At 25.6% G+C, this 11,542-nt stretch overlaps 1 protein-coding gene across 5 annotated transcripts in view; it reads left to right on the forward strand.

Annotated features, from left to right (window-relative positions):
• Nucleotides 1-4,225: 4,225 nt before the first annotated feature.
• Nucleotides 4,226-11,542, forward strand: part of LOC129968539 (A-kinase anchor protein 1, mitochondrial-like) — a 38,770-nt gene continuing 31,453 nt past the window's right edge. For all 5 annotated transcript variants that reach the window (XM_056082525.1, XM_056082528.1, XM_056082529.1 and 2 more), the window contains exon 1: nucleotides 4,226-4,382. The gene's annotated coding sequence lies outside the window, so the exon portion shown is untranslated. The remainder of the gene's footprint in view (nucleotides 4,383-11,542) is intronic.

Here is an 11,542-nt window from a genome sequence, read left to right on the forward strand (position 1 = left end):
AATAAATGAGTAAAGTAAATATTATTTACAAAAAGTTGTTCATTGCCTAATATTTATTAAATTTAAACTATTGTATCAGCTGGAGGTAGCAATTTATTACAGTATAATTTATGAAATTAAATTGAAAATTTGAACAAAATGTCTAATTTTTATATCTAGCATATCTCATCCGTTAAAACGCACATTTATAATTTTTAAAAATCGCTTACATGGCATTAATATGTTAGACACTTGTTTTGCGACAGTAAAATTTATTAAAACAGCACGATATAAAAAAAGAGTAATTGTTCAATATAGATTTAATTAAATGTAGTTTTCAGAATTATTCTTAATTTTCTGTCTCTCTTTTTCTTATTGCCATTGTTCTGCTACAAGAAAAATTCGTAATGCAATAAGAAAAGGCAGTTCATTGCGTTATCGCGTCAGTAGATAGATGTCTTTTGAGTTAATAATTTCAGTTGCACTACAACTAAGGCTATAGGAGCAGATATATTGATATATCACCTTTGTGTTCTATTTAAAAACATGAATTTTTGTGTCATTGTATTTAAAAGAAAAAAGAGGTGGAAAAATCATATCAGGTAAGATATATTATTATTTAAATCAGAATAACAATTACCATTATTTCATTAATATCATGTGTAATGTTAATGTGTCTATTATGTGTTAATCAGTATAATTGTGTGTTAATTTGTGTGTTAATCAGTATAATTACTTTTCATACTTTCAATTGATAGAGTTTTAATAATTTGAAATAAGCTTATATTTATTTATTATCGTATCAAGATTATCAAATGATTATCAAATATTTTTTGTGTTTTTTTTCCAAAACATTGTGATTTATCTTCTGTTTAAGATAAGTTGATATTCGCGGATAAAAATCAACCAAAACTGCATTAAGCAAGCATCGTTTAGTTGTTTAATTAACGAAATGTAATAATAATAGTTGTAAGCTCAATTATGCAGTCAGAACTCAAGTGCCATTTAATGGATTTCGTGTTCACTTTACTTAGCAATTGAATTATGAAAAATTGTTTTAAATCGAATATACTGTACAATAGGTAATTCATAGATAACTTTTTCCGGTAATCATATGTATCTTTCTAAATCATGCATACGAATATTCGCATATATATATTATACGAATATATTTGAGATGCTATTTATTTGCATAATTGGGTTAGATGCATATTTCAATTTTTCCATACTTTAAAAAAATCTAAATTGTAATAAAAATGACAAACCAAAATGAAAAAGAAAATATCATAAATACAAATGTTCTCGCTCAATCTTATCACTTTTCTTGCCCAACTTTTGGAAGTTCCGAAGGTCACAAATTAGCAAAGAGGTGCAAAAGAAAAAATAAGTTATTTATGTCTAAATTTAAATTATTGGATTTCTACACTAGTGGAAACCATTTATAAAATAAAAGCAATATTTTATCTACAAATGGCATAAAATAACAGTTTATTTATATTTTTTAAATTTCTTTTCAATATAACTCAAAAGGCAAGGCTGTAAACGTATTTTGTTTTTACTCGATTTATAATACAATCAATATGCATGAATTTCCTACTTAGATACGAAAATTTTAACTTTTAACATAAGTGGATTAATCAAAGGTATATAAATGGAATTAGAGTAAATAAAGTGAAATTTCTAATGCTAATCTAAAACTATGCTAATATGATGATAAAAAAAAACCCTATTGTTTTTTAAATTATTCTTATATAAATTTCTTTTTTTTTTTTTACCCATTATCAATTGTATATAAATTAAATGCAAATTTAAGGGGGGGGGAATAACTATTATGCTGGCAGTTAAATAAATCGATTATTTTAAATGTGCAACTAAAAACATATCAGTTATCTATTTATGTGCTGTATCGTTTTCCAAACCAGTTTGTAAACCCTATTTTACAAAACAATTATAGATTTTGGATAGTTTAAAAATATTCGCATTTTGCTTCTTTTAAGGGAAAAATATCAGCATCAAATGTTTGGAAATTGTTTTAATTTGAAAAATTTTCACTTCGAATTCAAGTATACAAATTATGTATGTTTAAATAAAATTAACAAAATGCAGACGAAAAAAAGAAATTCAAAGAAAAAAGTGTCGAATTGTAATTACAGTTATATTGTGTTACAGTTATATTTTAAATTACAAATTTCCCGCGTCCCTCATCAGTTAGTTATTGTTTTAACTAGATAAACTACATTAAAAAAATATAATACTACTTCATTTAAAAGTACATTTTAAAAAATATTACAGCACTCAGTGAATTTTCACAGCCAGCAAAATTCATTTTTTTTTTTTTTTTTTTTTTTTTACATTATTGGATAAAATGTAGCCTGTCAAAAGCATTGCATTTGTTCCTCTGTCTTTCTGCCTTCACGTTTTTTCACTGAATCCATAATTTTGGAATGTAACAAAGTTAGAACTAACAATAAGTGCATTTCCTTATAAGTTTCTTTATGGATAAGACATTTTGAATGAAGTACAAAATACTGTCCTATTAAACGGAGATAATAAGTTTGAATGTATTTCTTAAAATACAAGCATCTTTAATGAGAAAATATAAAGAATGTTCAGCAAAAGTATATAATACTAATTAAGGCTCCAATAGGGATTAGGAGGCTCCAATACGTTAGGATTATCCCGTCGCCCATTTTCGCCAAACCCGATATTATCGCCAAAAGATAGCGAAAGGATTGGCGCATTTCCGCGAACGTTGAAAGGTCGACGGGATTATCCCAAAGTACCTATTAATGTTAGAATTAAAATTCTGATATTATTGAAATCGTTATTCTTTCAAAAGATACGCCAATCAATTTAAGTAACTTATTCATTGTATTCTGCTTCGTTCTTCTTTATGGATATTTTTAAAAATTATTTTAAACTAGCTGATACCCGGCTCGTTGCTGTTGCAGAAGAAATAATTTTGGGAATATCGTTTGAAATTTGAAATAAATATTTTGTTTAATTAGGAATGATATGAAGAATGATTTTCTTGTCGTCAATGAATGAATGCATTGAAATTGAATGTTATATGAATGAGAAGTATAAATAATATTTATTCTATTTTTTTTTTTGTTTAGATATAATCGTTGTACTATACTTGTAACTTTAGCGCAAGCGCAAGTAATAAGTTGGCAAAGTTTTGTCGCATTGCATGAACGGTAAGGCAAAGCATAAAATAAGGACAAACAAAAGTTCATTTTTATATATTGAATTAATTATTGTACTATGTCTGTAACCTTCTCGCAAGTGCAAGCAATAAGTTGGCAAAGTTTTATAGCAGTAAGATGAACGGTACGGAACGCATAAAATACGAACAACCAAAAATTCTTTTTTATCTATTAGATTAATTCACCTATTTTATGTATAGTAGAGAAGATATATTTTAAAATATAATGATATTTGAATGGGAAATGCTCTCTAACCGCTGGTTTACTCGAAATGACAGTATGGGATATACAGAAATTATGAGTTTTAAGCCGACATTTGTGCCATTGGTCTCATTTCTCTGTAGGGAGCAATTTCTTATAATTGTGATCTGAAATTAAGAAGTGGAATACTTTCCTCTTTTAAATAAATTTTAACATTTTTATACATCATATCATGTTTCGAAAACTTCTATACCGTGGCATAGTGAGAGAGGTGGGAGAAGGGATACATGTAATACAAGCCCTCAAAATTGAGAAACAGTCATGGAGGCAAAACATTACTCGAATAAACTTTTTAAAAGCCAAATATATTGCAGGGATGGCAAAAGAATATTTTGATTCTGGTACCAATTATCTTCGGGTGGGAGGGAAAATATATCTTCATAAAACCTCGGCAGCACCATTTATAAGTTTTGTTCTTGCTGTATTTAAGTGTCGAATTGTTTTGCTTGTGGTACAAATGTCTACAAAATGTCTATTTTATAGATATCTATGAAGGTCCATTTCTTAAAATATGTTTAATTATACTAGTTGTATGAATTCAGTTTTCATATATTTAGGAACATTATAACTCTTCTATTTCAAGCTTTGCATGCACTACTGTTTCCAATTCTTCTCTAACAACGTTTTTAATTCATTAAATTATTTTCCAAATTAAGATATAAATATAATTAATAAATTAAGTATAAACGTGGTTCTAAACAGGAGATGAGATTAAACTGAAACAGCTCAACTCCGCTTCATTGATGAAAATTGTTTTTTTGTCGGCGTTTTGTATCGACAACATTTCTACGAGCCGCTCATGGAGATTTATCCAGCCACGTGGGATAAAGCGTTTAAATGTTGCGCGGAATTAAAAAGTTAGTTTGTTGTTGTTGTTAAAAATAATTTTAAATTTGTGAGGCCCCTGGATATTAGAATTAATCTGCATTGAAGGTAAGGCTTTACATTTATTTTATACTTCATAAAATTCATGTGTTCTTATTAACCATATTGGAAATTTAAAGTGCGACACGTTATTTCAATAGGTTACATGTGCTGACCGGTTTAGTTTAATTTAAGTGTTTTGCATAATTGTTTGATAAATGAAGGAAAAAATAATTGAAAACATATTTGAAGGAAATCGTACAGTATATTTTAACTAAACTTTATGATGTTATTGCATCCACGTTGCAAATAAATCTAGAAATTTCCAGCCTATTGCTTTTAGTTAAATGTATTTAAATTATTTTTGCTGTCTGGAATAATTGTATATAATGTTTAATAAAAAATATTTAAGAATAAAAATTGGAAAATTAAATTTTAATTACTGTTGACGGTATTTCAGTCGAAAGGGATTTCTTTTTTAAAGCATAAAATTCAAGGCATCAGTATTATTCTAATGCTACTACTACTTAAAATATCTTCTAAATTGTTGCAATCATTGTCATTGCATTCTTTTGAGACATTCATCGCTTCATGTTGAAAAGGTGAATATGAAAATATTACCCTAAAGTTTTTTTATGCATCGCTATACCCCGAACTTTTAAGAAGTAAAAATTAATATTTACCAATTCATTAATTGTGCTTGCATTTTATTATATTTCTTATTATTTGGCATCAAATTAATATATATTTCAATCATTTAAAAGTTTGGCTTAAAAGTATGCTGCTTTTTTAATTATTTCAAAAACAAGATGCACATAATACATTTTTAGAATTTTTATTACAGCTTAAAATTTAATGGCATGAAGAATTCATTCTAGAATGTCATTCTAGAATAGGTTTGACAAAGTTTAATTTTTATTATTTTTATATCGTAGGTTTTACATTTTTTGAAATTTTATGAAGTGAATCTACTTGGGAGTATTTTGTTTTACAGAAGTATTTATTTTCATCAAATATTATAAAATTTTAACACTGCTATATCAAAAAATATAAATTTATATATTTTTCTACTATATAAAATCATAGATTTTGATTTAATATTTCTTTAGTAGAAATTGAATTTTTAAAATATTTTTATAAAGCAGAATTACTTAAATTATTCTATATCCTCTAGAAAGGTTATACTGAATACTTAAAAGTTGCTTTAACTTTTTATCATTAATAATGTTCTGTTTTCATATTCTCCAATTCGGAGAAAATCTCATCTAAAGAAGCAGACTTTAGGTGATATTTTTAATAATTTGTAGTATTTTGTAAGCCTGGTAACACATTTGCATTGTAATTTTAAGTGCTATCAAAAATTAAGTCTTAATATAGAGAATATTTGGCTTTGAAATTTATAACAGTGGTGATTATTTTAGGCTAAGATGTTTTGTTCTAAATATTTTGATTTAATGATGATCTTGTGATAGTAATGTTATTGAACCAATAAAATCTTGATTTATGCAATCAAGCTGTTATAACTACTGCGTTAAAATATAATTGGATTTCTTTTTCTTTTTCTTTTTTTTTTTTTTTGCTAATCTGTCGTACTTCACTTACTATTTCATTGTCAAGTTTCATTAAAACATTCCTTTCCCTCAAACTGCAAACAAATCAAATTTTAAAATTATTTGAAATGCTCCAATAGAACACAAGTTTTATTCAAGTAATTGTCATTCTTATTGGCATTGATGAAATTTGACCCTAATCAAACTAAACTAATATTCAATGACTTTTCAATTAGAGACAAAATAGCAAGTTACAGGTGTTTTGCGTTTCAAACATATTTGCTTACTAGGTTTAGAAATGTGCATAAAATTTTCCTATTAAGTTATTATCATAATTAGAGAATTTCTTCAACTCTTATTTAAATAAGTAATCATTTCAAGTAATACCACTTTAAATAAAAAGGATTGTAAGCTTTGTAGAATATCAAGCAATTTAAAGAAATTCTATTGCATGATATTTTTTGAAATAATCCATCATGTTTTAAGTTTATTTTATGGCCAATATAAATTTAATATGGTGTGTTCAGCCTTTGGTATAAAGTAAAAATATTATTTTGAAGTATGAATTCAGTAGAAAATAGGTGTGACTGCTAAGTATTAAACTCTTGATAACTTTGCTATAAAATCTTTATATTTATTAAAAATAACAATGTGCAAATATTACCTAACGATTCAATATCTTTTATAACTTACAAATGAGATGAAAGCAGAAGGTTTAGGGATTGAGCAAGCTATAATTTTTCTCAGCATTAAAGATTTTAACTTATTTAGATAAATTGGCATGAATTAGAAATTGTATTTAAAAGTGAATGGAGTGTTTTATATTCATTTTCAAACCTAATTTATAGGATCTAAAAATAATAAATAATTGAAATACAAAAGTAATTAAAATCTTATTTCCACATCTATAATAAGAAAACGGAGATAGAGTAATGATTTTCACAGACTTTTAATTATTTTATTATTCAGTATGTAATTTATATTTTTTTATTCATAGAATTCTTGAATTTTTCCATTTTCATATGCAATTTAATGTATGGATATATTAGATGGTTAGTAAATTCTTTCTTCAACTTCACACATTGACTATAGAGAAACAATCTGTAAAATTTAGAGGACTAATTTTTTTCATCATATTAAAAAAATAGTTCTAGTGAACTGAGTAAAACATTCATATGAATTTTTTATTTAGAATCAATTTTTGGTAAATATTTTAATTGAGTAATTATCGTTTTTTTTTTTTTTTTTTTTTGCTATCTTTTACCTTGTATTTCTTTCTAAGTGTTTTTTTTTCCCATCTTTACCATATGAAAAAAATATTATATTATAAAATATTACATATACATTAAAATATACATATACATTAAAAAAATATTACATTGACCCTTTCCCAGGTTTCTTGCTATAGATTGCTTGAAATAAAAAATAATAATAAAAAAAAACTTTGAAAAAGTTTATAAATATTGATTTTTATGTACCATTTAATTTTCCCTTTTGATTTTAAAAACTTTTTTTTGACTTCCTGTATTAATTTTTTTAATTATCATCTTTCTTATTTAGTTAGGAATTTTATTACCAGTTAGTAATTATTTATATTACTGATAGAGAATAAATATTAATTCTTTAAAACCTTATAGGACTTTCAGAATCTTTTATAATTAAGAAAAACAAATTTGCTCAGATGAAATCTCCAAGTATGGAGAAAATATTTGATCATGCCTGTACATGTCTTTCAATCAATATCAAGTGGATCCAGTAAATTTTTCTTAATTAGAAGAAATAAAAATCTTTGCTGACAAATAAATAATTGCTTACTCATAAGACAGATTTTCATATCTACTTTATATATATATTTTTAACCTTTTGTTGTTAAAAGTGTTGTTTATTAAGATTTAAGTACTGTAATAATAGTTGCTTTTCTTGAAACAAATGAGATACATCTCAAAGTAATTAATATTTAGTGACAAAATTCATTAAAATCTTTTCGTCAGTTATTTCCTAGATTAAAAATAAATGTTTTACTTTAAATGATTTCTTTATCAGGAAATGCCTGATATTAGATTATTCATGTACCAGGATTATGTGTTTACAAAAATAAGTTATGATTTTATAATATTATGTTAGAAGAAATATTGATGTTTTTAAACGAGACTATTGGTCATGTCCTTTTTTGCTTTGTTTTAAGACATGATTTTCTACATTTTTTAAAGTATGTCGCAGGTAAATCCTTTTTGCATATTGTCGTGTCTATTGCACAACTGTAATCAGTTGTGTCCTGTTTGCAAAACATTGAAGTTCTTTGATCTTATTATAAGTCTCTGTATGATTTTTTTAGCTTACAAAAATTGTTAAAGAGGAAATGATTTGTAAGTTTAAAATTAAAAATAAAAAAATATAACAAATCGAATCAATGAAATAAATTCTAAAATTAAAAAAATTATATTTGTCTAGCTCTTTATAATTTTAAATAATGTTACATTAAAAAAATTTCTTAAAATTAAAAAAAATTCTGATCTTAGATATGAATTAAATTTTACCAAAATTGTTCGCTTACAATCTATGAGATGCAACAAATAACATGTTGCTGATTATTAGACTTGCGAGTCATAACAGTATATTTTTAATACCAATAAGCTTCAAATGATCCCATGAAGAATCAGGTTTGTCTTAAATTTCTTGCTTTGTTTCCTTGTGATGTCTTAAAGAACAAACCATCCTCTTTGCTCTCAGCACTGTGACATTTGCATTAGTTATAAATTGGTTATAAAAAGTAATAGAGTTGGAGAAACATTTATGGTACAGTTAAGTGATTTAATGGAGAATGCTAAAAGTGGATGGATGGCTATTAAACTACAGATTATGATTAAGCGAAAGCAAAATATTCTTTTAGCAGGAAAATAAAAATGTGCTCAATCCTTCTTTCAAGCCATTTTGTTGGTATTGTTTATTTTTATAATTCAAGTGAGAGAATGACTGAATAAGGTTTTGAATAAGTTTGTAGCTATTAAATATTATCTTGAGAAATTAATAGCTTCTTTTCTAGGTCCAATTTTATTTTAATTATTGCTCTGTCTTGGAAGTTAAAAGTATTTCATTCTAGCTCTAGCAGGCACCAGCATAACTTATTTACATACTTAGAATCATTGGGTTTACTTACCCCCACCCCCCACATCCCTCCACCCCTTTCTACCCTTGTAGAACCATCAACTACAAAAGAAGGGAGGGGAAGTAAATTTCCTAGTTCATTGATTGGAACCTGTAAAAATTTCTCCCCTTTTGCCCCCTCTGTAGTTGCAGTCTATTGGTTACCAGTTCTCAGATGTCTATTGGTCACAGAATTTGAAGGGCTATATAATCTGGACTTGGAGGGTTTATAAGATCATTATCTATATTTTCTAGGCTGTCCTAGTAGACTTCTTGTAGTGCTCCAGCATTTTATTTTTTAGGATATTACAAAATTTTATTTTAAGTGAGTATTTTGTTAAGTCTTTTTTCCTCCCTTGAATGCTGTATAGATTTTTCATCATTTTAAAAATTACTTTAGCTCCTTCAGACCTGTTTGGCATTATTTTCAACTGCTAATATTTAATAACTGTTGAAATCTTATTATTTTTTTTTAGTTGACTCCCTATTTCCATATATTTATTATTTTTGCAAAAATTTCTTTCAAATATCCTTGTGGTGTTTTTTTTAAAATCTGTATGACCAAATGTTGATTTTTGAAATTCTTGAATATATATTTTTTGAGTCAAGAGATAAAACTGCCATATATCTGAAATACCAAATGTGCTTTGATCTAAAAAAAATCATAAATTATGCAAGTGTAAGAATTATACATTGTATTTTACATACTTTCTTTGCAGTGATTATTTGAATTTTCCTGGTATTTAAACAAATTTTTCAAATTATATTGTTTTTATCTAGCTTTCCAAATTTATTGAATATTAAATTTACTAAATTGAAAAAAAATCTAAAAATTCCAATTTATTCATTTATTCTTCACAAGCTAATTTAGTTTATTTAAAGCTAATAAAATATTCTTCTTAAAATTCAAACTTTAGTGGAATTTAAAGGAGGCGAAGAATTTGTTCTATTTATGCCTGATAAATTTGCCTTTAACTTTTTTTTGTGTTAAAGAAAATATGCAAATTGGAATAGAATGAATTTAATGTGCAAAATAGATATATTGAACATGCTCTAAGAGTGAAGCCTATTTCATTCGTTACCCATTCGATTAATGTTCTCGTCAATCTATTATTTGGGAACTATCTCTTTAATAACTTATATAGAGGAATTTTACTGTTCTATATTGAATTGCAACTCATTGCTGTGTATAATTACATTAGTTGTTTGCGCAAGATCTAGTATGATGAAATTTTAATTTGAAGTCATGTTTTTTCAATCATCGTAACTTCTTTAACTTTTTTTTAATGTCGCCATCCATTTGTAAATTATTTGTTGAAACCAATCTTGACAAATTTTAAGTTTTTATGTGTATAAAAAAATCTAGCTGGATCTTGTACTAAAAATTTTTAAAGAAAAAAAATTTTTCATAGCTTTTTGTTTTGATTGTATCATTTTTATCATATTTTGGATTTTTTTTTTTGTAACCCTTACAAACTTTTATATCCTACTAAAATCTTTTTACCTATAGTGGTTTGTTCTGGTTGATAGAGCAACATATAGTACAAACCACTGAAGTTAGAGACATGAAATTTGACAGAAAGTTATCTCTTGGGTATTAGAGGTGTACTAAGAACATGTTTTCCCAATTTTGAATTAGAAATTTAAAAATTAAAAACAGAATTTATCATTTCATGCATTTATCATATTAAAGCTTATTGTTGCAAAAAATTTTTCATTTTATTTTTAAAATGTGATTTCTCAATGAAATTTTTAAAAAATTTTAATTTTTAGAAAATTAGTCTTGGACACAATTTGTATTAATGATTTTTATTGTAATGAAATTTAAAATATTGTCTTTACTTCAAATAGTTTTACATTTATGTTGTGATAAAAGAGGCTTTCTTTGCTGTAATTTAAAATTCTAAATTTTTATGAGTGGTGAATATCATTCTTGAGTGTTAAATTTTAAGACAATGAGATGTATTATTTCGTGCTAGGTTTAAAAAATGCTTTAAAAAAAAAAAAAAACATTTTCTATTTTTATTTTACTTCTGATTACAAAGCTACCGTCCTTTTAACTAATGTAACAAATATTTATATTTGCATATAGATCAAAAAGCAGGTTTTTATTAAATTTTTGAAAAGCGTTTAAAAATGGCCTTTGCTAGACTTCAGAAGTACAAAACAATTTTTTTATAGGCTGAACAATTCTAAATGCTAATATTCTTTGTTAAAAAAAATTATCTAAAAAACTCAATCTAGAACATGGCTCTGTTCTATCATCAATTTCTGTCTGTTGATTTCAATTTTCATTACAAATAGCTAAACTCTATTTAAAGTATTTAAATTTCATTAATGAATTAATATTTGAAAAAACTGTATTAACATGAAGTGTCATCCACTACAAGTTTAAAAAAATGTATTTGAACTTGAGTGGATGAATAAGAACTATTTTATTAATGATTGAAAATTTGAACAATATATATAAATATATATAGGGAGAGGGTAAACTAATAGTACGAATTGAACAACATGCAATCACTTTACAGAATT

This window comes from Argiope bruennichi, chromosome 5, assembly GCF_947563725.1.
Source record: "Argiope bruennichi chromosome 5, qqArgBrue1.1, whole genome shotgun sequence".
NCBI lineage: Eukaryota > Metazoa > Arthropoda > Arachnida > Araneae > Araneidae > Argiope > Argiope bruennichi.